The 14,588-nt window shown below is 36.0% G+C and overlaps 1 pseudogene; it reads left to right on the top strand.

Moving 5' to 3' along the window:
* The first annotated feature begins 6,747 nt into the window (after nucleotides 1-6,747).
* LOC135224201 (uncharacterized) lies at nucleotides 6,748-11,971 on the top strand (annotated as a pseudogene).
* The last annotated feature ends 2,617 nt before the right edge of the window (nucleotides 11,972-14,588 follow it).

A 14,588-nucleotide genomic window follows, 5' to 3' on the forward strand; every position in this document is an offset into this window, starting at 1 on the left:
CATAAAAAAGAAAAATATAGTACCCTTCAATGCTACAACCCAACCCAATCGTAACAAAGAAAAAATAGTACCCTGTAGTGCTATTACACTAAAATTGTAAAATTGGTAAAAAAAAAATGATATATCTACAGTACTATTCCATGGCGGCCATAGGGACTATGGCAGTTGCAGTTTTCTATGCAGTTTTTACCTCCTGAACAAGAATTTTAAGTAATATTTGGACGACTGTAATTAACCCCCGGGTGCCAGTACTGAACACAGCTTAATACATTGGACGTCCCAATCCTTAGTGGATGTCGTATCCGAAATTATAACTAAAAATATTAATTTTTTAAACAAATTTATCTATACATGAAGGAAGGAGTTTAACAAAAGCATCATACAAGTACCATGAAAAACAAATTAACCACAAAAAGTTTTTTTTTCTCACTCCCAGCAAAGAGGGGCCGTTTCATAGTTACGCTCAATCATTTACTACTACTATGCAACCACTAACCACCGTAACTATCATTACCTGCTACTCTATGATATTGGTGATTTTAACATTGTTTAGAGTGTAATCAAGCCATTGAATGGCTCAAATAGTGATATATAGATATCCCAAAGCACAATATGGAATTAATTGGAATATAATTGATTAAATTGGGCGTCTGTTTCAGGTGCCCATCGGGGTCGTGTCAAGGTGGTGAAATTTCGATGCCAGAACACCATTAATATTACTAATATCTAGCTAAGGAAGTGGAAAAACTTATTGGTAAAGTTATTCTACGAAATAAACATAGGGTAGCACCTGCAATTTGGGAACTATACTAGGGTAATATACTGAATGGCCACCTGCAGCCACCTCTACCATGGTGCGACCACCTTCCCGAAAATCAGAAATTAGCTAATGGCCTTAATTTGTGACTTTTTGGAGGAAAAAACTTGCTTAGAGGGGAAAGTGTAGAGGTCGCGAGGTGGGGCTTCGACGGACGATGCTGGCTGTGTAATGTCTTATCCCGGGTTACAGGACCTTTGAAGTTATTTTTTGGCTCTTGACTACTAATCTCTATCCCGGGTTACAGGACATGTTAAAGTTATTTTTGGGAAGGTGATCGCACTACAGTAGAGGTCAACCATTCGATATTTTACCCTATAGTGGTACATTTTATTCTATAGCAGTACAAAAAGTAGGCTAAAGTTTGGGGTTAAAATGCTTTGGGGTTGTATTGTGACGTCCAGTGATGTTGAAGTGTTGACCTGAAATGCCCCATTTTCTTTTTAGTAATGCCCATACAGTGCAGGTTATATGTCCAATATAAAAGATATTGTAAGGAAAATTTGAGTGAATATAAACTTAGAATTAATTTTAAAATTTTACAATTTTTAGAGACAGGGTAAATGACCAATGCCACATAGTGGCCACCTCTCTCGGAACGTGGCCACTTCCCGAAAAGAGCTTGAATTGTGCCATTATCTTGTAATTTAGGAGATTAACCGAAAGCCCTTTCTTCGAGAGGAGCGCAGAAGTCTCGGTGTGCTGCCTGGTTGGGCCACAACTCTTAACTGATGCTCATGGCAGCGAATTCAATTACTTTTTCGGGAAGGTGGCCGTGTTTCGGGAGAGGTGGCTGCTATAAGAATTATAATTAACAATTTTTAGAGATGGCCACCATTTTGGAAAAAGACTGTGTGCATTATTAGTTTCTGATTAAACCTTACACGTGCATACATGCACACTCATGCACTTCACTTTGGTGACAAGACTACTGAATTATATCAGTATAGTATTCTCAAGATACATCTTACTTTAACCTACCCTAGTGTAGAATCCCATAAGGGGCTAGTGCCATCAGTGCATCTCATGCGGTGCACTGTAGGCATTACATAAGGTTCTTGCAGTGTGCCTTCCTTAGGCTGCCACCTCTATTAGGAAAATCTTGTGCACATCAGTTAAATATTGGGTTTATATTTTTTAAGGATAAAAGGACTGAAACGATTCTTGCTCTCAGATACAGAGCTACAGTTTGTACTTTTACTGGGGAAGCAAGTGAGTGATTGAAGGTGAAACAGGGACGGGTTGTTTAGCCATGGTGTCCAACTCATAGGCTGCTACTTTTGATTTTTCTTAATAGTACATATCTGTAAAATTACTGAACATACTAAAATAGTTTTTTATCAGTGAATCCTAGTTTAAGAAAAAAAACTGTTAACAGTATTTCTTAACAATGCTACTGATGTAGTTTAGTGATAAGTACATTGTTATATAGGTTTGTGGGGACTAATAAGCAGGATATCCCCTTCCATGAAGATGGGGAGTAAGATGTAGTGTCGTTACCTATACAGGGTAGTCTCCTAATATCTAGTATTGCAGAATCTTCTTTGATATACTAAGGCACAAGGGTATTTAGGGCAATGGTCTGGAACTTACAAAACATGACATCTGTCTTAAATTGCCTTTTTTTTATTTTTTATTTTTTTGCAGGTACATACCCTACTGTACGCTGAAATGACATGGCGCTACTAGTATAAAGACATTCAAGCTTATGAATTTTAGAAAGTGTTGAAGTACACACATCATGGCTTCGAAAGATCTGCTATAATAAGGAAGACAAATACTTTACCTGTGAAATATGCGGCCTCTCAGAAATCTATCATTACTATGGATGCAAGCCCCCAGTCATAAGGGCGTTACTTTCTTGGAGGATTGTTACTTGTTGCGTGATCCATTCCAGAGTGGAGGTGTAGAGTCGTTCTTGCTCCTTGGGTCATCTTGCTCTGTTTGCAAACGTGTGTGTGCCAGTCAAGTTCTTGCAGCATCTTCTATACTAAAAGATTCTGCGTCAATTGTGTTGCTTCCCTCCCTAAGGAATTTCCACCAGAAGTGCAGAAACGAACCAAATCGTAGGAAGATGTTGGTCTTGACTTTTTCATATCTCCACAAATTGAGAATATTTTAAGCTTTCTTTGATATATGAATTATACTTACTTATACAATGAAGAAGGCATGTATATTATTTTCAAAAGTCATATTAATGGAGTAACACAGGATGAATAACATGTATTTACCATTTTCAATATAAGTATTTTATTAAACTGGATCTTTTTATTGTTTGTCCTTTATTATTTTAATATACTGACTTGAGTAAGGATCATTTGGTACCACAGATGACAAGGTTACTGTTGCCATTAATGTGAAAAATGGTACCTTTGATGCTATATTATGGGTGTCTATTTTTGTTCAAGTGTTGGTTTTTCAGACCCACAGAATGGCTGGAATTTTTGTAAATTCTCTCAAAGCCAGTGACCCTTACACGTGAAGAAAGAAATTTGTTTGAAATTGAGAAGATATCTCTTAGTTGGTTTGAAATCATGAAGATATCTTTTAAATAAATAATGTGAAAAAATTGTGCAAAATAACTTATCAACAAGCCAATTCTAGCAACACTTGCCCAGGCAGTGCCGTCAGTGGATCATTTGTTTGTAACATAAAAAAAAACTATGCATACAAGATATTTATACTTCACTTTATTTTTACAAAGTAAACTGATGTGAGTACCATACATTGTTTCTGATAGTGCCTTGTTTATAAGTCCAGTTGGCCTAAAAGTTAAAACCAGTAGGCTAGTCTTCAAGTCCCATGTCTGAAAAAATATAAAACTCCTAAATAAGATAAAACTCATGTAAATATAATGGTGTTGCTACTACGTATATACAGTAATGATAGCCCCTTATATTTAGACAGCGTTCCATGGCAACAGGCAAGGATGCAATATTTCACCATAGTTTTTCATGGCTAAACAAACTGTATCTTACAACAGAAAGAATAATACTATCTCACTGGAAAGGACTGCCAACCAAAAATACTTCAGTACTTATTGAAATAATCAATGTTGGCGAAAAGATGGACTTAAAAGTGGACTGTATTATGCTTAACGTTGTTACTTGGTCAAAAACCGCTGAAAGCCTTACGTAACAACACAAAACTCCCTTTGCGGTGCTAAATTCCGGGGAGATATCTCTCAACCCAATTCATTATTAACGAGGATAACACACCAATATCATTAATGAATAGTACCACAATTAAGTACTTTCACTTATTGAGCAGTCCTTGTAGACATGAACTCAGATCATAAATCGCTTGGCGAGATACGACGAGAGGTACCGCGCCTCTCTCACCTAAATGTTGCGAGTACTCACGGGTTGATTTTGAGACCTTAGAGTACCGCTGTGTATCTCGTTTCTAAAAAAAAGTTATTTGCATAACCTTAAAGTATGAACACAAACAAAGGTTTATCAGATCAATTTATATTCACCATCCACAAAACTGAAACAGGAAAAATGAATAAATCGAGGGATATTGAAACGCATTTGATAAATGTAAAGTTAAAATTAATTTAATAACTAAAAGTTAAACATATAAAACAGTAATAACATATAAGTGACAAATGAAATTAATCACTCAAGGGGAATTGTAAATCAATGGCACTCAAATGAAACAAATTCGACAAATTCAAAGAATAAGGGCCAATCGCCATTTCTAAATCCACACACACATCACTACACAACACTAGATTACAGGTCACCTCAAAAGTTGAGCCAAGAAGCTGTCGTTCCGTCCTGCATTCGGGTTTTTGTTTGGGGAAAAAAAAAAGAGACAAGTGTACTACGCACATACGCATACACACCCCTAGAAGGGCACACAAAGAAGCGTTCAGATGGGCGAACTACTCAAATTCTATTTGGCCTTGGAACTACTACCCTTCTTTTACCCTCCGATCTCTTTGACCTCTCCTAATGGCTTCTCTGGCAAGAGGCACAAACAAGACCCAACAACACCTTCAACCTTTACCATACGTAATATGCGCAATACATTCGCCAAGAACAATTTCACATATATAAAGACATTTATGTCAAAAGACTTCGTCTTTGTGTAAAACCATCTTTTCGGTGCTAACCGCACCACAGATACTACGTACGTACTAGAACATAGCAAAATCAAGATAAAAATAATGTTAAAAGTGTCATTCTCGAATAGATGTGGTTCTTTCACCCTTATTATATTTTACAAAATATATGGGCATGCAAATATGTTTGGTTTTCACATGAATACAAATACAGTAACGTAGTTCCTGTCTGTCGATTACCTGACAGACAGTGAAAATCGGTCAATAATTTCTTATGAGACAGATACTAATAACTATAATAAGAGACAGATAGCACGGACACAGGTGAATACACAAAAACATTAGAAAATAAAATCGTTGTGAGAGGAATTCCTCTCAATCAATGTATGTTGGCTTGATATAAAAAATAATGTATTATGTGAGGGACATATATGAAAACAAAATATAGAACATCAAATATAAAACAAAGATTGAAAACGTGAGGAGTAGGGGAAATAAAGTGGTCAGGAACAAAAATAAATGAATAAATAAATAGAATAAAAGTAGTTCCCTGATATGAAACCCAAATGGAAATATGGCAAAATTAGTGTATGCAATGTTATCCAAGGTAAGCAATTGACTGAGCAAGAAAACTAAGCTGCCCAAAATTAATATTGGAGTGTGTAGGACCATTTGAAACTGTTGCTTATCATGACAAGAGAGGATGGAAAATATCTTTGTGTATAGTTAGCCTCATGGTACTACAGTAACAACAACTTGAGTTGCCACCATAACAGTGCTATGAGTATTATACTCGAATACCTTGAAACACGGGCGGAAGAAATCATAATAAAACATTTCTAAATAAAATCAAACTACATCTACTATGAGCATTACTAAAACAAATGTATTACAACCAAGAAACTTTTAAAATATCTTTGAAAAATAAAGCTGGACAAAAGGGGAGTTGCCGTTACAAAGGCGGCCATGCACTTCGGCCGTAACTGACTCGAACTGTCAAGTAAGTATGACACTTGGGTTATTTATGCTGACGGGAATTGGGTTATTTGGGGCAAATTCATGGTCTTGATAACTTATTAAAGTAAAAGTTTTAAATTATTAATGCGTATTTTTACCAATTTCAAAAGCTCCAATAGGTAGATCTAAGGGACCTGTGTAGGTCAGGCCAGAGATTAGGTAGGTACTACCTATCATGTTTTTCGGTTTATGTCTTAATTAGCCTATACTATTTATTTGCGGGAAAATCACTAAAAACACATTCGTGTGAAATATATGTACTATATTGTCTTGTAATAACCAATTATACAAGAAAAAAATGGGTAAAAATCATGAAATTGTAGTAATGGTACCAGTCGTGAACTATACTACTACCTAGTTAGTAGTAGGTATAGAATGGTCCCAAATTTCCTAATAGTAATACCTATAAAAACTAACCTTAAAATACTATACTATTAAACCGTTATCACATTATGAATATGAAAATATGATTTTCTATGTTTTAAGAAGCACTCTGAACTTTTCTGGCTCCTTCGTTCGCGAATGACCTAACCCGCCACACCTTCCTCTGACCTAACCTAACCCAGGGTACCAGGTCCTTACCTGAGTGCATGATGTTGTGTGGTGATTTAGTCATTTGCTAACGCAAAGTTACATCAGAATCGTTCAAAAAGCACAATGAAACAACAGAATTATATTTTCAAGTCCAAAATGCAATTCTTAGTTTAAAGCAAATTTTTACTAAACATTGTATGATTTCACAAATTGGAGAAGAGTTCCTGTTTTATCAAAAGAATTTTTTGTTAACATTATGATTGGTGTTGTTATGAATGATACTTATAATTTTCCTTTATTATTTTCAGCTCTTTCCAGACCTCAAACCTTTAACCTAAAATTGAAGGGTAAAGAATTAATCGCCTCAGCAATGCCTACAGCAAAGCAATGACTCTCATGTTCATCGTGGTCATCATCTTTACGATATTTCTGATCATAACGTGTCTGAAACGACAAGTCGGTCGAATACGAGACAGATCGAAGAGGGATCCGCATATACCAGGTTCTGAGGCCAAAAAGGTAATTAATGTCTGCAGGTTTTACACTCTGTAAAAGCAAATGATTTTCCAAGTTTGATGCTCACACAAGAGAGCAGACTACAGTATATATATTGCTTTACAAATGCATTGTTTTGTGGTCTTGGTAAAGACCCCATGTCCTGAATTGCAAATTAGTCACAAACATAACTTGCTTTTAATAATTGATATGGTTATCCCCCACTTGTCTTTGGTACCTATGTAGTACGTGAAGGCTGGTTAATCTTTAACTTGACTGGTCTGCTTGTTCTGGCGTTGCTGATGATAGCATATGAAAATTTTCCTTATTAGGAAAGATAAAACTTTTTACAAGGGTGTTGCTTATAGAAAATCATCAAATGTTATTAGAGTGCCTTTTTGCAAGATGCATTCATTCATTCTTCTTTTATTTTTCAGACACTGAGGCGGGAAATTGAGAGAAGAATTAGACCGTGTTGCAGATATATACCATGAACCCAAATTACTGACTTTAGAAGTTGATAGTCATTCTAATGCAGACCTTCCTCCATATTACTTTAGAAAATGAAAGCAATTGACAATATGAAATACCATTGGTAAGTGGACTGCAATGCAAGAAAAAAAGTAATAGGATGTTTATTTTTAATAGGTAGGTAAGTATTTAAGCAATAGCCAGTATGTAACCTTGTATTATTTCTTTCTTATTGTAGCAAATTACACTAATACTCAAACATTTGAAGTTGAGGCATTTTCTGGTGTTTTTCTACCAATATACTCATCATATGCAATTTTCTAATGCAGATGAGAGAAACCCCTTCGTAACATATCATCTGTAAGTTCTCGCTTTAACTATAACTTTGGGAATAGCAGCTGTTTGTCAGAGCCAGTCATTATCTATTTTTTGTCACAGGTTAAAGATTCTATACTAACTGAATGACAAAACTTAACAATTTCCACTCACCTTAGTTTCCTATCATGAGGAAAATATTAGTCTATATGTTAAGTAACACAATCTGACATTTTAAATAAATAAACCACCATAACATAAATTTACATTTGACAATGACCATACCACCCAAGTCACAGATTTTAGGTCTGTTATTAGGGAGGTGGTGAGTTCATTAATTAGTGTCAATAGTTTTGTTGGCTGGTTATGGTTTTATTGTACTTAGGTAATGCTTATCAAGAATTTCAGATTTATATACTGCTAGGAAAACATTTAAGATATTCTTATCCAAGCATCAGCATTTGATTTTTTCCTTAAATCATAGTAGATTTAATTTTTCAGAACAAGAATGTCATCGCTAGAGGGTGTTGGCCCTCGAGGTTCAAGGAAAGCTTTAGAGCGTATCTGATGAATTTGACAAACCCAGGTTGTGTTTTGGCCCACTGTAGAACAGAGGATGATTCACGAATTGTGTGATTACTTATGACCACGCAAGACATCACCCAATGCAATTTACATCAACCCAGTTTACTCCTTACCATAGCCTGTTGTTGCGGATATTACACTGGTAGGTATCTTGATGTGAACAATTTTAAATTGACATGGTGCTTTGTGATGTTAAGATAAATCTTGCTCAGTTGATATTCATATGCTGTAGTTGACTTGAGTACTGTATTAATTTATCATTTAGCATTAATTAATTGCTGTCAGAACGGTTTTAGCCAATCTTATTTAGATATCCAAGTCATGAGGAATTCATCCTCCAGTCAACACCTGGCACTCATATGAAGTAACGGTAGTGTAGGGGACAAAATTGTAATGAAAATTAATTACTCCACAGGTATTCATACAGATTACAAGCTGTTTATTGTAATATGCTTATATAAGTATACCTATATATACTAAGTAACTAATCACTGCCCTACCCAAGGCTTTGCGTTTAAATAAATACATCCTTCAACATCACTTATTATGGGCATGTGCTTAACTTGGTTGTCTAGCTAGTTCGAATGGCTGCTATTGTCCCTCCTTCAAACAAATTACTTTTGGATCAAGGCTTTTAGCTTGTACCTTCACTGGCAAGGTAAACTAGTGACAGTTGTATAGGAAGAGGCCTCTGTAGCTTTTATGAAGACAGATTTTAGTACTTAATTCTTAAGGGCTGGCAGGAGGAGAACTCTATATGCTGATGCTTCATCAATAACCAAGGTTTTAGAGCAATTGTGTGAAGACAAGGGTCTTCTTCAGTATCGGAAACCACTGTTTTTTTAATACAAGTATAACCAAAGACTGGTTTGTTGTATAGACATTTTTGGTGGTGTGTACAGGCAGTCCCCAGGGTTACGATGGGGGTTCCGTTCTTGAGGACGCGTTGTAACCCGAAATTCGTCGTAAGCCAGAACATCATAAAAAATCATTAATGGAAACCTTACTTTTTAATGCTTTGGGTGCATTTGAAACTATGGAAACTGCATTCTTATTGCAATTTTCATCCAAAAAACCTTCAAATATGATTATTTTCCATTTTTGGTGTCATATTTCTTCTGCAAGATGAGAGTTGTAGGCGTCGTAACCCTGGCACATGCGTCGTAACCCTGGAAATAATTCTGATGAATATAATTGAAAAGCGCCTTAACCTCGGAACGTCATAAGCCGAACCCGTCGTAACCCGGGGACTGCCTGTATCTGTGAAGCATAATTCACATGAATTGCAAATCTATTATAATCATCTTCATCCATTACTTACTTAAGAGAAGGTGAATGATCTCTCCTACTCTTATTCCACCCATCTGAAAATAATGATAAAATTAGTAACGGAACACTTGAATGTTGTGTAGGTTTGTGATATTTGCCTTAGTGTCAAATAATCCTTGAATATTTTAACGATTGATATAGATTCTAGACATCGAGCACTTTGAGAGCATTAGACATTCTCTCAGCACGAAAGGTTTGTAATGTATCTCTTACAGTTGCCAGATACTGCTACCAGATTTGATCTATATGATATAGATTATAGATAATACCTGATAGTAGTATTTGGCAGCTAAAGAGTGTCTAAATAGCCATTGAAGTGTTTGATGTCTCAAGAATTTATATATTGTCAAATAATCTTCAAAATTTTAATGAACAAGTTCTTTCTAATTGCCTTTGGTCCAAAAATCCCATTACAACATTTCAGTATTGATATACAGTATGTACATACATACTATATAGATTATTTAAAAATTGAATCTTCCTATGCGAGATTCTATTATTGAATAGCAATTATGGATGTCTGTTATTGCAAGAATTCTCCTTATTTTTACTTTTTATATAACTTCATAGCATAAATATGAACAATTGTTTAGTCACTGTATACAAGTATATGTAAAGATAATTCCAATTAGTGGCCAGGGAAGTAATTGCTGTCTATTATTACAGTGGACGTGGGGAACGGGGAGAAATTAACGGGTCGCATGATTTTCAACGGTAAAAGCACCAAGTGCCACGATTCTGCTATTGACGAGCCAGAGCATGACCACAGTGGAGATGAATGAAAACTTGATAATCAGTGATTCCAGCATGGTCTTACTTCATAGGCCTTCGTCGTTTGAAGGTTTCCACAGACGATAATTTTGAGACGTCCGTGTGATCGCCCGTTCAATACAGTATTTAGTAAAGTATTTATTAAGTTGTAGTGGTGGTACGCTACATGATTTTGTCAGTTAAAAGCACAATGTTTGAAATTAACTCCTCTCATATAATTTTTGTGAATGTTTTTTGCTTTTGTTGCTAAATCATTTCAGCATTTAATTACTTTTTGATTTATTAATGTCAGTTAGTGGTTGAATGTTATCTAGTCAATTTTAATGAATCATTGCTTACATACTAGCTAGCTTTAGTTTCTCATTCAAGTCATGGGTATGCTGTGATATTCTCTAGATAATGTGGAGTCTCCACTGGAGTATGAATGTAAAATAGTTCTACAGACTGAAGGGAATTCTTATGTACGTATTCCTCTTTGGTTAAGAAGGGCTAAAGATGGATACATTGTGTTTTTTTTGAATTATGGTTCATCTTATTTGAGGCTTGAGATGCGCAAACTTATCTTTTATATGGCTTCGAGAAGTATATTAAAGACAAGTCTAGCTTGTGAATGATTGAATAAATTATGAAAGTCAGGCTATAAAGCCATGCACAGAGACACCTTCAACCATTCAGTGCTTAAAACAGTGAAAAGAGGCAGTTGGAGTATTTGGACTACAAGATAAACCTAGAAAACAAAGGAGAGGAAGTAACAAGGATCAAAAGGTGGAGCTAGAATAATATTCCACGGTAACGATAAGGAATAAAAAGAGAGGTTGGAAAACGAGGGTAGAAAGGGAAAAAAAGAATGAGTAAAGTCAAAGGCTAAAAAGTGGGTGCTGAAGGGAAGTTGCAAATACTCATAACAAATTTTAATGACCAGTTGTTAGTGTTTTACAAATTACAGATTATGTTAGGTTGGAATTTGTTCACTGATTTTTGTTTTCCAAGAATGAATTTCAATACAACTGAAATTTATTTTTAAATGAAGTTAACTGCAATTTTTATAATTTGAAACTAAAGTTGAACTGCAGGAAAGTAGAGGAGGGATTACATTGCTCTGCATCTATTTATCATTTAGGCCATGAGTTTTGGAATTAAATTGCTCCTCTTGTCTGTCACCTGGAACAGTGGTTCTCAACCCGAGTCCCTGGCACATTAGCATCAGTGACATGTTTTCAAATTGGAGACTGCTGAAAGAACCTGTTTTTTACTTAATGTAGATTTGTTTTTCCATGCTAACTCGTTTTTGATAAATAATTTTACATGTAACTACAGGAAAATCTTGCAGTACAGATCACTAATACGTGCATTTATGTTTGAATGAGAGAGGACCTTAGACTACAAATGCCAGAATACAAAATGAAAAGAAACTGGAGAACTTCTGAAAAGCTACTGTTGTAGATGAAATACGTATCTGAAGGCAATATTACCCAACTATGGATGTAAAAGTTTTTAAATGTGTTTGTGGACTTGAGTGCAATGGAAATACTGTGCACTTCTGCGTATATTATCTGTTTATGACCTCCGGAAAAATTGTATTGGTGCAACAAAGTGTTCATGGCTGTCCTGAGAATGACTAACTCACTTTGGCCCGGTCTAGTTGAGAACCACTGATCTAGAAAGAAATTTATGAAACGATTTCATGTATTTAAGATATTGAAGTAGTTGTGCTATAACTGATATTTAATACTTTATTTCTACCTGCATAAATTTTTGCTTAAAAAGATTAATTACAGGATTAAAATTGTATCTTTGTTTGACAAGAGGAATAAGGATATCATTATGATTTGTTCTTGAGAAATGAAGTATATGATACAAGTACAATGTTATGCGGATCTAATACTCTTAGTCATTCCTAGCCTTATACAGTATGCATATTTATTTTTTTTCTTGATCATTGCAAACGTGTTCATATGTTTGTAAAATAAAATATTAAATTTGTATAGTACTGTATACAGGTTCTAGAGAACTTTGGTAAAATATGCTAAGAAAAATGTTACCACAGTATTAGAGGTTTGATCATAAATCTTAATATTCTCTCAGATTTGAAGAATACTTCCATTTCAATAAAATCACAAATTAAATAATTATTATAATTTACATCCCAATTGTGTCATCATTTCATAGGAAAAGATTAGCGCCTCAGTGGTTTAATCGGTATGGTGTTAGCCGAGTTCGATTCTCGGGCAGGCCAATGAGGGGTTAGAGATGTGTATTTCTGGTGATGGAAGTTCACTCTCAACGTGGTTCAGAAGTCATGTAAAGCCGTTGACACCGTTGCTGAATAACCACTGGTTCCATGCAATGTAAAAACACCACACAAACAAACAAACATAGGAAAAGATTGCCCTTTTAAAACTGGCATTTATAATTAATAAATTCAAGACCAATGGTCCATCAGTGTCATTTATGAGCACACAAGTCTGGTACTACACCCCAACCTCTCATATGGCTCTCATGTGACCTCCCCCACCCCCACGACCCCCACAATCATACAAATTAGGCCAGAAGGTTTAGGAAAGACAGTTTTCCATTCTGTATGCAAACACCCAAGTGTCATTTACTTAATCATGGTAATTTTATGCTAAGGTACAAAAAATTATGAATTTTAATCAAAGTTGTGGGGCCACATGTTTGATCTCTCTTTACACAGGTTCTGGTGAACGATGCTTGGATTCTTAGAGGGAAATGACTTTAGTTTTGACGTAGGTACTTTCTCTACAGTGATCTTGTGTTTCAAAGTGGGGACTACTAGGTTTATAAACGTACTACTGTAGGCAGTTAAACTGTTACCTCTTTTGCATCAGCTTTCCCCTTTTTGCGGGTCCTGTAGGGGTTGTCCCATCAGTGCAATTCACACAGTGCACTGTAGGCCGGCCCTTACTGAAACGTTCTCTGCAGCGTCCCTTCAGCCCTTAGCTGAAACTCCTTTTACTGTACCTCTGTTCATATTCTCTTTTGTCCAACTTACTTTTCACCCTCTTCTAAAACAATTCTTCCAACTTGCTTTCCACCTTTTCCTAACAATTTTTTTTCATGGTGCAACTGTGAGGGAGGAACTTTTTCTCTCAATTTCACTTACTTTCAGTGCTGTTTGACCTCATAGGTCCCAGAGTTTGCCCTTTGACCAAAATTTTATATTCTAATTCCAATTTAAGGCTGAGATTTTCTCTCTTGATTCCAACTTAAATGAGGTAAGATTCATAATTGAGAAGAGATGGGAGTATGCAAAGCCAATATTCTGTGCTTTTATAGACTTGGAGAAAGCGTATGATTCAGTATGGAGGGATGGAATGTGGAGAGTGGCAGAACACTATGGTATACCACTGAAAGTGATAAGGATACTAAAGAACTGGTACAAGGAGTGTGCAGCTGTGTACAGCTGGATGGACAGCAAAGTGACTGGTTCCCAGTTGGAAGTGGGCTAAGACAGGGATGTGTTATGTCACCCACCTTGTTTAATGTATATATTGACCACATAATGAGAAGAGTGATGGAAAATGAAAACAAGAGGGGCTAGTATTGGTGGAGAAGTTTTATGGATTTGGACTTTGCTGATGATGTTGCGTTGGTTGCTGATACGTGGCTGGTGCTGGTAGGTATGGTAATGAGGATGGAGACAGAGACACAGAATTTGGGCTTGAACATCAGCACAAAGAGGAGCGAGATCATGGTTGTGAGTAAGGATGATGATTGGGTGCACATGGAGGATATGACAATCAGAGGACAAGAACTCAAGCAAGTTGAGAAATTTGTTTACTTGGGAAGTGTGGTAACAGCAGACGGGAGGCAAAATTGAAGATATACAAAAGAAGAAAAACTAGGAGCAGCAAGAACTTTTGAGGTTCTGAGAAAAAAACGTTTGGTCAAGGCATGAAATCAGCTTGAGAACTAAGATGAGAATATTCAATGCAGTAGTACTACCAGTCCTGATGTATGGCTCGTCCACCGCTGGGCACTGACCAGAACACAGGAGAAAAGGTTGGATGCTTTTGAGATGAAGCTGCTGAGAAGAATACTTGCATTAAATGGGATGATTATGTTAGAAATGAAGACATCAGGGTGAGATTGAGGCAAAGGCCAGTCAGTACCAGGTGAAGAGGGGAAGGCTGAAATGGTTTGGACATGTTGAGAGGATGGAAG

This window comes from Macrobrachium nipponense, chromosome 10 (genome assembly GCF_015104395.2).
Source record: "Macrobrachium nipponense isolate FS-2020 chromosome 10, ASM1510439v2, whole genome shotgun sequence".
Classification (NCBI taxonomy): domain Eukaryota; kingdom Metazoa; phylum Arthropoda; class Malacostraca; order Decapoda; family Palaemonidae; genus Macrobrachium; species Macrobrachium nipponense.